Source organism: Canis lupus, chromosome 4 (genome assembly GCF_011100685.1).
Source record: "Canis lupus familiaris isolate Mischka breed German Shepherd chromosome 4, alternate assembly UU_Cfam_GSD_1.0, whole genome shotgun sequence".
NCBI lineage: Eukaryota > Metazoa > Chordata > Mammalia > Carnivora > Canidae > Canis > Canis lupus.
This window is the reverse complement of record NC_049225.1, coordinates 63,176,285-63,193,225: the sequence shown is the minus strand read 5'-3', so window position 1 is coordinate 63,193,225 and position 16,941 is coordinate 63,176,285. Positions and strand designations below refer to the sequence as shown.

Sequence of the window (16,941 nt, the reverse complement as noted above, 5' to 3'; positions counted from 1 at the left end):
GCTGCCCGGCATCCAGAGCCGAATAGGGAGAGGCTCCCCGCTCCTCCCCGCCGGGTTCGCACGGGGCACGTCCCGCCCTGTGGCTGAGGCGCCTTCGCAGCCGGGCCCCGCGCGCCCTCGCTGCACGCGCGGAGCGGGGACTCGGGGTGCGCGGAGCCGGCCGAGCCCTGCACCCCGGCGTGGGCAGCAGGTGCTGCCCCGAGCCCGCCCCGCAGGGCTCTTGGGGTGCGGGGGTCCGGCTCCGGGAGGCGGCGTGCACCGCCCCAGCGCGATGCCGACGCGCCCCCGGGAGCCCCCGACGCCCGGTTGCACCCGCGGGTGTGAATTGCGCCCCCGCGTCTTCGGGCTGCAGCCCGGATGTCTCCAAGCCTAGAGGACACAGGAAAACCTAGCGCTTCTTCAACACTTGGCAGAGGGCATTTCTTCCTTCCCTTCTGCCTTCCTCTGATTGTTGTAGCGCTGCTGTCCGACTTAACATCGACTCAGGCCGGGAAAAGTTCCTTTTTTTTTTTTTTTTTACTTTCTTGAGCTTTGCCGCTGCCAACGAGAGAATTAACGAAGCGGCACCCCCGGCTGCGGGCGCTGGGCGTGAGGCCCACCCGCCGCCTTTTGCACCAAGTCGTGCGACCCTCGTCCCTGGAGCGCAGCCTCCTCCCAGCCGGGGTGCGCTCAGTCTAAGAACTTCAGCGGGAGGAGGGGCGGGAGAGGTCACGTTCTATGCTGTGGCTTGAACAGCTCTCAAAACAAAAAATGGTCTCTGTTTTTCAAGTGTTTTTACAAAGAAAATAAATATTTCCTAATACATATAAATATTTCGTATCTTCCTTTAAGGGATGTAGCTGAGCTCTCCTTTACTACGGAAGAAACCTAACCCAGAGAACCCTGTAGCATTTTCTCCCAGGCAGAGTTAAGAATAGCGCCACCATCCCCACTCCCAGGAGAAAGGAAGCATCATTAGGTTTTCAGTCTAACCCTTTAGACAAAGGTGCCTCGTGGGTATTCTGTGCCGGTGCCCCAAGAGTCTTTTGAGGGACAACCAGCCCTAACTGAGGAGTTGCCAGTAAAGTTGGATTCACTTGAAAATCAGTCTCTGGAACAGCACAACCTTCCCAAGAACTAATACACATTTAAATCCGAGCTTTTCATCTCTCTTTAATTACCCATTATTAACAGAAGCTATGGAAACATAACATCATTTTCTTATCTTTGAAGTGTTGAGGCTTGTTTTTTCAAGAGCGGTGAGAAATACTTCAGTGGAATTTGTTGCTGCCAGGCATAAAGTCAGGTATAGAGATTTTTAACCTGGAGGGAGTTAATAAGGACAAATCTGTGCAAGAAAGCAGAGGTGATTTGAAATGACATGTGTACAAATGATTTTTTTTATATTTATTCCTTCCTTTCGTTCCAGTTATCTGCACACCCAAGAAACAAGTTTTCTCTTAACTCAGGATGATCATAATCAAGCTCTGTCGTTTGTGATATCAATCCAGGTTCCTAGGGAAGCAATATCATTTTCTGATACCATGAATATCCCAGATTAACATGAATAATTAAGCCTCTAGGTCAGTGATAGCTGAATCTTTTTGGCATTACCCTATGTATGTAAAATTTTTGAGTATTCATCATTACTCTCCACATACACATATAGATGTTTATAAATCATATACAGGTACAACTGTGTAATACCAAAAATGGGAACGTAAAAAGCAATATGTGTGTGTGTGTGTTTATACATCTCACATCCTCTCCAGCATACATGCAACCAATGTAGACACTTAAAACTCTCAAATCTCATTTTAACATTTAGAGTCAAATTTACTTTCTATAAACCTTCCCATGGGTATTTAAGAAAAAGCAGTGTCCAAAAAGAAAAAAAGAAAAAGCAGTGTCCAAAGTTCAGTTTCCTATATATCACCTTGCATTGATCACTTCTTGGTTTAAGTGCCTAGAGTCGTCGAAATGGTAACTGGCAGATGAAGGATGGAAGAGAAAGACCCAAAGGGGCCTATTTCATCCTTAATCTAAACAATAGATACATAGAGGAAAGGAAAATGTAATTTTAAAATGCATGATGGCACTTACATTCTACAGTGTGCTGCCAAGCCACAGACGATCCTCACCTTCTCTCCCTATCTCTGGCACCTTGGCCTAGAGTCACCGCCTCTTTAATGAATACCTTCAAATCCTCTCCCTAGCTCCTGTCAAGCTGTAAATACTCTAATTTCTCTCAGAATAAGTTAATCCTTCTTTTAACATGTAATTTGGCAGCTCTGTCCTCCTGGAACACCCTCCACCTCTGTCTTCTATTCTCCCTATTTTTCTCCTGCTTTCCAGGCAGTTCTTCCTCACTCTCTTTCACAGGCTCATCTGTTTTGCCCAGTCCTAGGTGTTTTGGGTTCCATCCTGAATCCTAGTCTTCATCTTTACCAGTTCTCTCTCTCTGGGTTAGTTCCCCCCTCAAGTCAGGATCTCCAGCCAGGCTTCTCTCCTGGTTCCAGATCAGTATTTTCATCTGCTACCAACAATCTTCACCCAGATGTCAAATAAGCATGGCCTCAATGCGTCCTCAACTGAAGTCAACAAGTGCCCCCCAAAATTCTCTCCCGTATCGTCCACTGTTGTTTACCAGCAGCAGTATTAGCATGAAGATGCTAAAACCAGGAATCTTCTCCCTTGTTTCAACCTCACAGCCCATTTCCAAGTTTTATCCATCCTCCCCACCTTATGCAGCTCTGCCACCACCAAGTTCAGACCCTTACTTTCTTTGCGTCTGGACAATGGTACACTGGTTTTCCTGTTTTTATCTCTTACCCCTCTAATCCATTCTTGTCATTGTCACCAATGTTATCTTTCTGGACACTTAGTTGTATCCAATCAGCCCCTTGCTTCAAACGTTTGGTGGTTCCCCACCTCGTATTGGGTGAGGTCCACATTTCTCGGCAAAGGTTCTTTGCCATCTGGCTGCAGCCTGGCCTGCCCATTTGGGCTTTTCTCTGCTACACTCCTCATGCACACACATAGACACAAGTACACCTACTGCACATAAACACAGACATGGCACACACACCTCAAAGCCATATCTATACACCTGTGTACACCCTTCTGTGTTCTGACTGCACTTGATCAGACCATATTAAGTGCAATTTTCCAGGCTATTCCCTTTGCCTTCACTGCCTTCATGATTTTCCCCATTTCTTCTTATCCCTTTGCAACTCACAATTTTCCTACATTAAAAGAGACAACCCCAGGCAAAATTATAAAGTAGAAAAAATTTTCTTTTCTGACTAAAAGGGAAGTTTGAGATAATCTTTCATTTCTGGGACCAACCCTAAAGTGCCTCTTCCCTCTTATCCTCAGCACCTGTGCAGCTGTAAACCCACCCTTTTAAAAAGTAACTCCCCACCCCATGGCTCTCCAGCTATACCTACCCGACTTCAAGGACGCTTTGCTCTCTTAAGTCCTGGTTCATGAACCTCTGTTTGATTTAAATTCATGCACCAGGGCTCAGGATCACTATTTAAAAACAATTATTCATGCACTTCTGACATGCAGCCAGATTTGCAAGTAATTGCTTAAATATTAGAGCTGTATCTTGTCTTTCCTAACAAATTAAAATTCCGGTATTGCCTGTACCACCTTGTTGTGAGATGACCACCAAGACAGGTATGTTTCAACACCAAGACAGGCAGTGAATGCGTCAGTTCAAATGAATTCCCTCTAAGGTGGGTGATGACTAGTCCTGTCTTAATGTGTTAATAGCCGTGGGCCTATCAGAAGGGAGAGAAGCCTGTTAATGTAAAGAGATGAGCTTCTAGTGATGGAATTTTAGACATTCCGTGAAATAAAAACAAATTCAAGTCAGTATGTCAAAAATAAAGTATTTCAGGAAAGATGGCAAAGGACCAAAATATCATCCTGGTGTCATGTGAATGTTACCACTTAAGTCAAAAGCTTTTGTCTGGACTATCAGCCTTGGGATGTTACTGAAAGATTCAGCACAGCACAAAAGAGGAAGAACCACATAAGGCTGTCATTCTAATTGGCAAGTCAAAGATCGGAGGATTTTTGTGTTTGTTTGTTTGTTTCATTTATTATGGTGACTAATGATTAACCTGAACACACAAGTCCTGAAACAACAATAGATTCTGTATGTGAAAGTGATTCCTTTGATGCCTCTTCAGATGATCCATTGCTGTTTGCTTTGTTCATCCAGCTGTGGTGAATTCCATAATACTAGTATTTGAACATTTTTTTATGGAGTAACCATTTTAGGTAAGGCAATGTGCTAGGCCCGGCCATAGGAAACTTGAAACATGGTCCAGAGAGTTTATAGTCTATTTGGAAACCAGTTCAAATATGAGATGATGACATTGTCTCAGTCCCTGGAAGGTACCAAACCAATTTCAGACCCTGCCGTCCTCCTTTCTGACAGAAGTCCAGTTATGGGGCCGCCTCTTCCTCTACACAGCTAAGAGAGTGGAGTGAGAGGCAGGGAACCTCGAGCTGTGATTGCACTGGGCCATTCCTGATGGTCTCATACTTCTCTCCAGGGTTTGTGTTAGACATGGGCATGTGACTGCAATGAGACATGGAGGGAGATAGGCTTGGAGACTTTTGGGAAAGAATTTTCATTCGTAAGAGAGACATTGGTTAAGAAACATACTTCCAGGTTGAAATGTGGAGCTTGGGATAACTGTAGCCATCTGATAGCCTTAATGTCAGCTATCTGGAGGATAAAGCCAGTACACTGGCCCAGTGGAAAGACAGAAAGCAGGTCTTTGATATTCTCTTTGAGTTTCTGAATTATTGATATTTAGAGCCATCTCCTTGTGCCTAAAAAAAAATGTGTAATTTAAAACTTGGTTATGTTGTTTTCGTCATATTGTTTTGTTGTCTATGCTTATAATATATATATGTAATATAAGTTTCTATAACATAATAAATATCATTTGGTTATATATAATTAATTGCTAAATGAGTGGTACAGAACTTAATATTGAGTTCAGAGGATGGAGAAATGTCACTGTGATGCATTTAAGTATTAAGCCTCCCCGCACATCTTCATGGGAACAGCAAAGAATCTTTACAGTTCAAATCTACTGTGAAGGACCTCAAGGGTCAGAGTCCAGTTTTCACCTTGTAAACTGGCTATTAGTGACAATATAAGATAGAAAGTAACATAACCAGGAATGGGACACAAGTCTCCTAGATCCTAGATCAATTGTTTTAGATGCTTGAATGGGAAAGGAGAAGGTCATTGTGTCCAGAACATACTGGTCAAGGTATTCACAGAGGGTGAAAGCTGAGAGTTAGCAGGCATCTGACCCGAAATGGCCTTATAAACTGCAGCAAGAAAAATGGACTATTTAGGACAATTGGATAGTTTTGAAAGGCCTTAAGCAGGGGAGTGACATGATCAGATTGGCTCCTTGCATAGATCACTGGAGGCAGGGAGGATGGTGGATTGAATAGAGGCCATACTGAAGGCCCCAAAAGCACTAAGGATAAAGAACTGGTTCTGGTCTTAGTTTTAACTTAGTACACAATTGGGGGACGATGGTGCCAAAGCTCAGTAGCAGTAGAGAAAGGTAACAGGGGACAGGTTTGTAAAGTAGTTAGGGAGAACAGACAGGATTTGGCAAAAGATTTACTGTGGTGCAGCAACTGAAGGAGAGGAAAAGACTGAGGCCTAGGTTTTGGATGTAGAGAACCCAGGAGCTGCTATTGACTGAGACAGGGGGAGATGAGTAAAAAAGGCAACTTATTATTATAACATAATATACATATTATTACATATAACATAATAATCTAATATAGACATATATAGACATGTTTTATAGACATGCTATGTAATAGCATGTATTATTAACATATGCTAATATAATTATTATCTATTAATCTATGTTAATATGGACATGTTATATTGTACATTATATAATTATAATATATAATATAATAATATAATACTGCTGTATATACAACTGTCTACTACCTAGACATGTGCATCTAGGTTGTTTGAGACATCCAAGTGCATGTCTAGGTAGGAGATAGTTGCATATACAGCAGTATTAGAAGCAGGAGAGAGAACAACAGGGGATAGAGATTTAGGAGTCAGAGGAGACTAGAGTCATTGAAGACATGCCATGGGTGAGTCAGGCAGAGACCAGCAGATGGCTTCGGTGACAACACGAGGGATTACCTGAGAGGGTCAGGTGAGGAAGAGGAGATGCCAGGGGCAGAGGAGCGGTGGGAGTAGTAAACAGAAAAAAGATCGCAGGAAGTGGGGCGCCACACAAATATTTTGAGAGGGAAGAGTTGGTCAGTTGGATCATCTTCCTCACAGAAGTCAAGCATGTTGGACAGCCTTGATGAGGGCAGTCTCCATGGGGTTCCAGGGTCTGACATGGAGAAGACATGAACTGATGAGTCAAGGGTGAAACTGATGACTTTGAGGACTGCAGAGGGAGGCAGCCAAGCTGTGGGCATAGGCACCTCCCCACCCCCCAGTGTGGCTGCTTGGATTGATGAGGGAGCCCTTTTATATATTTGTTTCAGAACAGATTTACCACACTAAAATAGCTGTAATTAATAAGCTTCGCATGGTTTTTAGGGTGTGTAATATGTAAGAGAATTCAAATTCTGGTCCCAGAATTAATATCTGTGCTTTAGTCAGATTTCCTAACAAAGAAGGGTTCTTTGGAGTTATAGGTAGGTTTCTCCAGTTAAACTTTTAGTTCTTTATTTCTATCCAGTATAATAAAGGTCCTCAAAGTCATTTCAGAAGTCATAGTCCCATATAACACAGAGAATTAGAGCTGGCTTTGAAAAGCTCTGTTAGTAAAATATTAAGGCCTTTTATTCTGTGTAACTCAGGGTGTTTTCAAAGTGTTTTAAAACATTTTCATTTAATCATATAAATTAGAAAAGAAATTAATGCCAGTGCTTAATTTTGTTAAACTTACAATTAGTTCAAAGTGCTTATATACAAGTATTTTTTTCCAGTCTGTGCCTGCTGACTCTTGTACATATAAATGACACTAACCAGTATAAACTTGAACTGCATATTTTGCTAATGTTTTCAGGTCCACAGAATATTGGGACTGTTAATAGTTTTCAAATATATCGTTCTTCCTTTGAAAGAGTTGTCTGTTCTTGTTGTCCAAACAGTTCACGGCAACTGTGCAATTTTGTCGGTGAAGATTCCTGCATTATTATTCTATGTTCTGAAAGAATAACCGCAATACTTCCTTTTAGGAGTTTAAAGTGACTAGAGATGGTTTTTCTACAGAAGCCATACATAACTCCTGAGCATTGAAAGGCTTTCTGTATAAAAATGAGGTTGGTGTTTAAACAGAGCAATGGAAATAAAGGAGTGATGGACACTGTATTGTCAGTGTAAGAGATTATTTCATTGTGTTTTGAAAAGCATGAGCAAAGCTCTTGTGCCCATGGATGCCTTGAACATTGGCAGTTGTCATTCCCTCTCATTCATTCGAAGGTGGCCTTTGTTTGTCTTTGTGCACGCCTGATCTCATTCCCATGGATACCGTGTCCAAATACAGACTGAATGCAAGCTGGCCTCTGGTCAGCTCAGTCAGATAACTCTATTCCAAACTGTGTACCAGTTACCTTCAGGTCCTGACCAAATAGCTTCATGGACACTTGTTAGAATATGGACACTGAATCTTCTGGATTTTATAACCTTTCTAAAGTCATATTCCAAATGCTACTGTATAAACAGATCTTTCAGAACAATTGACTTAATTTTTCTGTGTACCTATTAACATGGTTGAGGAGAAAAAAGAATAATTTAGTCTTGAAAATTGGGATACTTATATGCAATGTCTATCTTCTTTTCAGCATAAAAATGTAATAAATAGCCTGAATTAAAAAGCCTTAATGAAAAATTAAAAGATGATTAAATAAATAATTTATGTAAATGTCAAAGTATCTTAGTCCATTTGGACTGCTGTAACAAAATACCACAGACTGGGCGGTTTATAAACAACAAAAATTTATTGCTCATGATTCTAGAGGATGGAAGTCCAAGATCAGGCGCCAGCATGGTCACATGCTGGCAAGAGGCCTCCTCCTGGTTCATAGCTGGTGGAAGGGGCTGGAGTCTCTCTGGAGCTTCTTTTATTTATTTATTTATTTTTTTTTTGGAGCTTCTTTTATAAGCCACCAATCCCATCCATGAGGGTGAAGCCTAAGCACCTCTCAAAGGCCCCACTCCTTAATACCATCATCTTGCGGGGGGGGTTAGGATTTCAAGATATGAAATTGGGGAGGGGCAGGGGACACAAGTATTCAGACCATAGCACATAGTAATTAAAAACCCCTTTATTATGACAGTATTTAATTTTTGCCCCCAAATTATCAGACATCATTTTATCATTACTTTTTTGTTATGGTCTAGGTGAGATATGACCCTAACCCTTCTTAAGAGTACAGTTTCATGCCTTTGTCTGTGCTTTCTCTTTCTGAAATACTCTCTATCCCCACCCCTATTCCGCACATCATTTATGTGTCAATTTCATTCCCAACCCCAATCTGAGTGTCCTCTACACGTTCATAGCACTTGTCACTTTCTATTTCAAGAATCCATTTACTCAGCTCTAACCCCCATTGATTGCAAACTCTGAGAAGACAGGGCCCATGTCCTTGTCATCTGTGCCCAGTTGAATTCTGTTGAATTGAGTGATGACAGCATGAGACATGTATGACAGCCACTGTAACCCGGGGCAAAAACGTTCTAAATAAGGCCAAGCCAAAAACTTCCTAGTTCTTTCCAATTAGAATATGCCAAAAAAAAAAAAAAAAAGTCTCTATTTGTTGATTTATCTGAATTGGCTAAAATATTAAAATATTACTTTCATTGATCTTTTTTCTTCACTTCTTTGACAGAGTTTGTTTGCTTTTAAGATATCTCTTCTTTGCCTTGAAATGTCCAATTAGAGTATTGACAAGTAACAAGATCAATAAAAGCATGAGGGCAGTGTAGACATCTTTTTTTCCCCAACGTGCTGTCTGGGTTTCCCTGTTCTGTTCTCATAAAGCTAGCACCCATAATTTAGCTTCAGTTGGACTATTTCTCTCACTGAACACATTCTTCTAAATCACCTTCAATCTTATTTATCACAGTATTCCCAGGACCTGGCATATAGTAAGTGCTCAGAAAAATGACTGGTAAAAAAATTAAAAAAATAAACATAAAATGAACATTCAGATAACTGTGAGGTATATATGTCCATTGAAATACTAAGCGTGATTAATAATTTCAGAATATTAAAGCAGAGTGTTTTAATATCCTTATAGAAAAATGACACATACTAAAATAGTCACCTTAACAGAAAAAATATTTGTATTTCTCTCTTTTGACATTTATAAGTGTGAAAGTAATTTTTATAGATATACTTACCATTTATATGAATATGAACAACTTACTTTTTTTCACTTAATATCTTTGTACATTTCTATATGGGCTTTGTATTTACAGCTTTGAATTAATGCATCCTGCCATATCATGGCTAACTATTGTTTCATTGTTGGATATTTAGGTTGTTTCCTGTGGGCTTTTTCCCCTACTGTAAATAATGTGGCTATAAATATCATTGTGCAAGAAGCTTTTTCTTTCCTTTTTCCTTTTGGACAGTTTCCAGAGGAGGCATTACTGGGTCAAAGATTATGTGTATTTTTTAGCTCTTGTTCCATATTGAACAGTTTAGTTCTCAATAATGTGTGAATTTACAAATTTCACCAATATTAGGTTCTAATTTACTTGCTGTAGTTTTTTTTTTTTTTTTTAGCTTTTTGTAGTTTGATGGATGTAAGGTGATTCTTCATATTTATTTTAATCTTCATTCTTCATATTCATTAGGGTGCACTTTTTATGTTACAATTTAAAAATGCCTATCTTTTGAAAACTATGCATAGATTAGGATAGTCTAGAATCTAGGCCTGGGACAACATCAAGAGATCATCTAGTAAATGCCTCAGTTTTATAATAATCAGTTTTCAAAATGACTAAGGCCCAAGACTCCAACCTGCAGTGTGTTCTCCATAATTTCAAAATGTTCTTCAGAACTTCTGTAAACCTATTTAACAAACTACCCCTTGGTGACCTATTTTCCATAGGCTGATTATAATCCATTTCACTTGAGGAGTGGCAGTTCTCTAGTTAAGATTTCATTCTTTCAGACGGTTTAGAGGGAGAGAGGATATTCTGTTTACTAGAGCACTTGATTTCAAGTAACTGAATTTGGAGATTGTTCTGGTTAGCTATTGCCATGTAACCCCTCACCCTAAAACTTAGTGGCTTGAAATGACAACCACCATTTGTCATCTCTGATGGTTTCTTCAGTAGGACTTTGGGAATAGCTTGTCTGGGCAGTTCTGGCTTGTGGTTTCTCATGTGCTTACTATAAGAGGGTAGGCAGTTCTCTCTTTGTGTGGCCCCATCAAATGGCCTTGCTATCATGGCACCCTCTGATAGCCTGACTTCCTGCAGGATGACTCAGGGATCCAAAGACATATGTTTCCCCCCCCCCTTCCACCAAACTGGCAGAAACCATATGGCCTTTTGTAACATAGACTCAGAAATCATGCAACTGCCTCTCTGCATCAAAGCAATCACAAAGTCTCACCTAGATTCTGAGGGAGAAGACTTTTTTTCTTGAGAGGAAGAGTATCAAATAATTCCCAGACAGATTTTAAAACCACCACAGTAACCTAATCAACTTAATTGTGCTTACAGGGCAGTTCATTGTTTACATCAGAGTTGCTCAACATGGACATTATTGACATTGGGCCAGATGATTCCTTCGGTCAGGGGGATAAGGTGGGGGTGGGTGGAGGTATTGTCCTGTCCACTGTAAGATGTTGAGCAGCATCAATGGCCTTCACCCACTAGATGCTAGAAGCCGCCCCCCTTCAAGTGTGACAACCAAAAATATGTCCAGGCCTTACAAAATACCCATGAGGAACAAAGTTTTCCCAGCTGAGATCCATTACACTAAACAAACATGTATAGATAGATGTACCTCAGAGATCATAAGGCTTCAGCTCTAGACCACCACGATAAAGCAAACACTGCAATAAAGTGAGTTAAGTAATTTTCCAGTTTCCCTGTGTATATAGAGTTATATTTATACTATAATCTATTAAATGTGAGATAGGGGATCCCTGAATGGCTCAGCGGTTTAGCACCTGCCTTTGGCCCAGGGCACTGATTCTGGAGTTCCGGGATCAAGTCCCACGTACCCGCGTCGGGCTCCCTGCATGGAGCCTGCTTCTCCCTCTGCTTGTGTCTCTGCCTCTCTCTCTCTCTCTCTCTCTCTCTCTATGTCTATCATGAATAAATAAATAAATCCTTAAAAAAAAGGTGTGAGATAGCATTACATCCAAAAAAGTACATACCTTAATTTAAAAATACTTCATTGCTAAAAAGTGCTAATCATCATCTGAGCTTTCAGCAAGTCATATCACTGACCACAGATCATAACAAATATAATAATAATGGGAAAGTTTGAATCAATATTGCAATATTGATTATTGCAATAATCACCGAAATATGACACAGAGATATGAAGTGAGCAAATGCCATTGGAAAAATGTACCAAATAGACTTGCTAGACACAGGGTTGTCACAATCCTTCAATTTGTTTGTTCTTTTCTTAGATTATTTATTTCTTTATTCATGAGACAGAGACAGAGAGAGGCAGAGACACAGGCAGAGGGAGAAGCAGGCTCCATGCAGGGAGCCTGACGTGGGACTCGATTCCTGGTCTCCAGGATCACGCCCTGGGCTGAAGGTGGCACTAAACCTCTGAGCCACCCAGGCTGCCGACAATCCTTCAGTTTGTAAGAAACACAACATAAAGCTCAATAAAGTAAAGTGCAATACAACAAAGTGCCAGTATTGAGCACATTTAATGTTCATGGCTTCATGGAAGAACTCCAGCCCTGAAGAGTAAACTAATTGCCATTTTTCCCAGTGACTTTGCATATCACAGGCAAACTCTTCCCTACCTTTCTGGGCCAATGGGAGGATCAAAGGGGATGATGAATGGCAAAGTAATTTGCAGACTGGAAAAGTATATATGATGCTGTTTTTAAAACATCCATATACTTGGTATTCATCCATTTTTATCATCATCCATTTATTGAAGAGATCTGTTTTAAGGAACATTTATGTAGTGCCTGTCCTGTGGCAGCTGCATCAGACCCTGGGGGAATTGGAGGATTCAAGGCATCCCCTCAGGAGCTCTGCTTTTCATTTCTAAAATCACCTGTGGAGGAAAAGGGTAGCATCTAGATCCTTACTGATTATAAAATTTAACACTCAAAGTCCTTCAGAGAAAAATTGCATTTTTCTTTCCTAATGAAAGCAGGAAGATGTTATGCCACTATAATCCAAAAGCAGTTGTAAAGGTCATCTTATGCTTTTGGATTTTGCACTACCTTTTTTCTTTTTTTTTAAGCAGTATAGCTATAAGCCAACCATCATAGTGCTTAAATCTGTGTATGATATATGGTTATTTCTAGAGGGCCGGTAATTTCTAAGTTTACTTGCTTTGTGTTTTTTTAGGAACAGAAGAGGACTTTCTACATTATTTCTGCATTTTTGTCCTCTTATCATGAAGACAATGCTATTGAAAATGAGTTCCTGTGGTTGTGTATGTGTTCAAATTATCTAATGTAACCTATGACCATTTTTCATTGTCATACGTATTCTAAGTAATGATTAGCTACACTTTAGAGTTTGAAGTCTGTTTTCAAAGTGTAAAGTCAGGATCTGAGTAACCCCACTTCCTGATTGTGTTACTTCCTGGAGAATCCACCAACTGATAATGTTTTCTTGGCTTTCCTGGTATACTTTGAGTATGCCTCAGCAAAATGGAACAATGTGTCGTCCCCCTACCTAATACACATCAACTCTCAGAAACTTAAATGGAAATTCAGTTAGAATATGCTTTTCATGATAGAGGTGAAGGTGGGATCACAAATTAGTATGCCTTTATAAATTTCACAAAAATTGTGCTATCCTTGGTAATATATAATGACATTAATAGTGAACAAAACACAACCAACGAAATCAGCTGTCTTTACTAAGTGCTCATCATTTACTAGGCACTGGGTCGAAGAGTTTTTTGGTTCTTTTTTTTTTAAGATTTTATTTATTTACTCATGAGAGACACAAAGAGAGAGGCAGAGACATAAGCAGAGTGAGAAGCAGGCTCCCTGCAGGGAGCCTGATGCAGGACTCAATCCCAGGACCTGGGATCACGACCTGAGCCAAAGGCAGAAGCTCAAACACTGAGGCATCCAGGCGTCCCTGGGTTGAGAGTTTTAAATGCATTGTCTGATCACAATGAGGTAGATTTATGTATTATATCTATTTCACAGGTGAAAGCTTATGTAGGATGAGAAACTTGCACAAGGTCACAGAGCATTCACACCCTAAGTTCTTAGGTACTGTGAGATACTATTAGACTTGCCCAGCATGTGGATTTTTCAATTTAAAAAAAATCCTCATACTTCTGCTACTCCATCACCCTCCCAAAATAATCCACCTCTTCTTTATAGGGTTCACCTATAACTAGATAAAAAACAAAGTTAAATGTTCTCTAAAATTCTTTATTGATCTCCCATTATATGTTATTCTTAGAGAGAAAGGTGAAACAAGGGGCACCTGGGTGGCTGAGTGGTTAAGCATCTGCCTTTGGCTCAGATCGTGATCCTGGGGTCCTGGGATCAAGTCCTGCACCAGGCACCCTGAAGGAAGCCTGCCTCTCCCTCTGCCTTAGTCTCTGCCTCTCTCTGTGTCTCTCATGAATAAACAAATAAAATATTTTTTTAAAAAAAGAAAGGTGAAACAATCAGCAGTTTCTTGATTCAGTTTATTGACAACCATGTCTTGGACATTCTTATGAATACTGAGGAATATAGCAGTAAACAAAATAGGCAGATTCCCTATTCTCAGGGACAAAATAGATTTACTATTAAACAAGAGAAGCTTAAGTTTCAAGGACTCTCACTCTGCAGGCACCTTCCGAAGTGTCTACACAGCCTGACATGCAAAAGTTGAGGTCATTGTCTCTTTTGTACCCTAACATAGCATGTTTCAACAAAGATGTCAACAACAAACTGGTTGAGAAATGTCACCAATTCAAAGGTTTTCAGGATTAATCCTTGTAAAGAAAACTTGAGGGAACTTAAAATATTATAGCTCCTTTATGATACTGGAAAACAGTCCTAAATATTCACATGACATTACAGATAAGAGATATAAAAATGAAAAGAACTCTTAACTATAAATAATAAATATTTTTCAAAATTCAACTTACCATGCCTGGGCATCTGGGTGATGGAGTTGGTTGAGTATCCTACTTTTGGTTTTGGCTCAGGTCGTGATCTTGGGGTCATGGGATCAAACCCTGAGTAGGGCTTAAGACTCTCTCACCCTCTGCTCCTCCCCGCCCCCCCTTCTAATTAATTAGTTAGTTAATATTTTTTAAAAAAATTCAATTTACCATGCCAAAAAATATTGAATACTTTTTAGGCAATATGATTTTATAAATTGTCAAATGAAAAGGTCATTAAAAGGTATAGAGCCAAAAACTGTAGGAAAAAGATATTACAAAAGTATGTTAGACAATCAGTAAAGTGTATATTGTTTTTTCAGGTTTTTCAGCTTTTAAAAGTATGTAATTTGCTAGGATTGCTTTTCTCATCCTAATTAAGTATTGTTTTTAAAAAAATATTTTATTTATTTATTCATGAGAGACAGAGAGAGAGAGAGAGAGAGAGAGAGGCAGAGACACAGGCAGAGGGAGATGCAGGCTCCATGCAGGGAACCTGACGTGAGACTAGATCCTGGGTCTCCAGGATCACGCCCTGGGCTGAAGGCATCACTAAACCGCTGAGCCACCTGGGCTGCCCCTAATTAAGTATTTAATACCTGAATTTTGTTTCATAATTTTGTAATTTTTTCCTTAAAGAGTCACTCTGCCCTAAATTGTAGAATTTTCAATTCCACAAAACTTAGATCTTCCTGTATAGATTCTAATAAGGGAGGCAGACAAATACAAGAGATAGATTTATAACATGTGAGGTAGTGATGCCTCACTAGGGGATAGAGATTGCTGGACAGAGGGTGATAAATAGGCAGTTATTGTTTTACATGGGGTTATTTATTAGTTATCTATTACTACATAACAAGTTACCATGCAGGCAATGACTTAAAATAATATACCTTTATTATCTTACAATTTCTATGGGTCAGGAATTCGGGCCTGGCTTCACTAGATGCTCTGCATCAGGGTATCTCTTAAAGCTGTACTCAAGGTATGAGCTAGGGCTGAGGCCTCATCTAAATGACCAGCTAAGGAATGATCCATTTCTGTTCACTTTGATTGTTGGCCGAATTAATTTTCTCTAGGGCTGTTGTACTCAGGGCCTCAGTTCCTCTCTGGCTTCCACTGGAGGCTGCCTTGAGTTCCTTGCCCTGTGGACTTCTTTGCTTTATCAAAGACAGAGAGCATCTGCTAGCAAGACAGAAGTTACAGTCTTATGTAATATAATAACAGAAGTGATTTACCCCAAACTTCAATTCTATGTTTTGAATCTCCAGTTCTATTGGTTTGAAGTAACAGGGAAGAGAATCACACAAAGACATGAATAATAGGAGATGGGGATCATTGGGAACCCCCTGCCCATCACAGGTAGTGAGGAAAGACAGCTCTGATGGATTGATTTTTGATGCAAACAGAAGGGCAGTGAGAGTGAACATGACCCTTTTTGGGAAAAGAATATTCCATGCCAAGGGAATGAATGCAAAAGGCTGGGGATCAGTGTGTTTAAGGAAGAGTCAGAGTCCAGCTGAATTGGGCTGAGAGAATAGGCCAGGAGGTAAGACACAGGTAGGGGAGAAAATGATGACAGCTCTCCAGGAGAATGAATATATGAGAAGAGAGGAGTAACATTTCAAGGCAGTACACCACAATAAGAGCTGCAAATGGTGAGTATCAAGGAAGTTAGAAGAGTGTGGTGTGTGCAGGCTGGAATGGGAGGGGAAGAACCAAAGTTTATAGAGAAGTGGCCTGTGAACAGAGATTTAATAGAGGAAATATTCACTTCAGTTATGCCTGTTATTTCCATATATTGCCTCAGGATATGTGAGGCATATCTTGTTACTGAGCAAGTTATTCAGCAGGCATTGACTTGCTAAATGCACAAAAAAATGCTATTCTGTGTGTGAGAGAATGACACACAGAGAGAGACAGAGAGACAGAGAGAGAGGTGGGGGGGGAAAGGAGAATTTCTTCTTTCATAAAGAGGAAATTTAGGAATAAAGTGTGAAACTAGAAAGTGGATTGATAAGTGGGTATTCCCAGTCCTCTTGGCCACTAGGAGACAGTGAGTCTGCCAGATGGCATCTTTATGAAAAAAAAAGAGAGAGAGAGAGAGAATCTATCGAGTTATCAAGAGGCACTAAATCATAATAAATGAATTTAAGAAGAATTCTGAAGATGTTCATAGCCTATAAGATCAAAAAATATGAAAGGATCTCAAAATCATCTAACTACATGCCACAGTAGCCCAAGACTTGATGCAGTTACTTTGTCAGGAAGAAACTTGGATTTATTTTTTCTACAAAAAATATGAACTTTATATGACATAAGTGGAATTAGTGTATATCTCTCCTGTATTTGTATATGCACATATATTAATTGACAGAATTATCTTTCAAACTCAGAATAGTAAATTGAAATTTTCTGATATAATCTGATTGTTCCCTGTCTTAGTCTACTGGGGCCACTATTAACAAAATATCACAGACTGTGTGGCTTTAACAACAGAAATTTATTTTCTCACAGTTCTGGAGACTGGTCATCCAAGACCAAGGGGCCATCAGAGCTGGTTTGTGGTGAAACCTCT

The 16,941-nt window shown here is 40.1% G+C and overlaps 1 protein-coding gene across 1 annotated transcript in view; it reads left to right on the top strand.

Moving 5' to 3' along the window:
• The window catches only part of ITGA2 (integrin subunit alpha 2), a 102,199-nt gene that overhangs the window by 290 nt on the left and 84,968 nt on the right, over window positions 1-16,941 (top strand). The window lies entirely within an intron of this gene.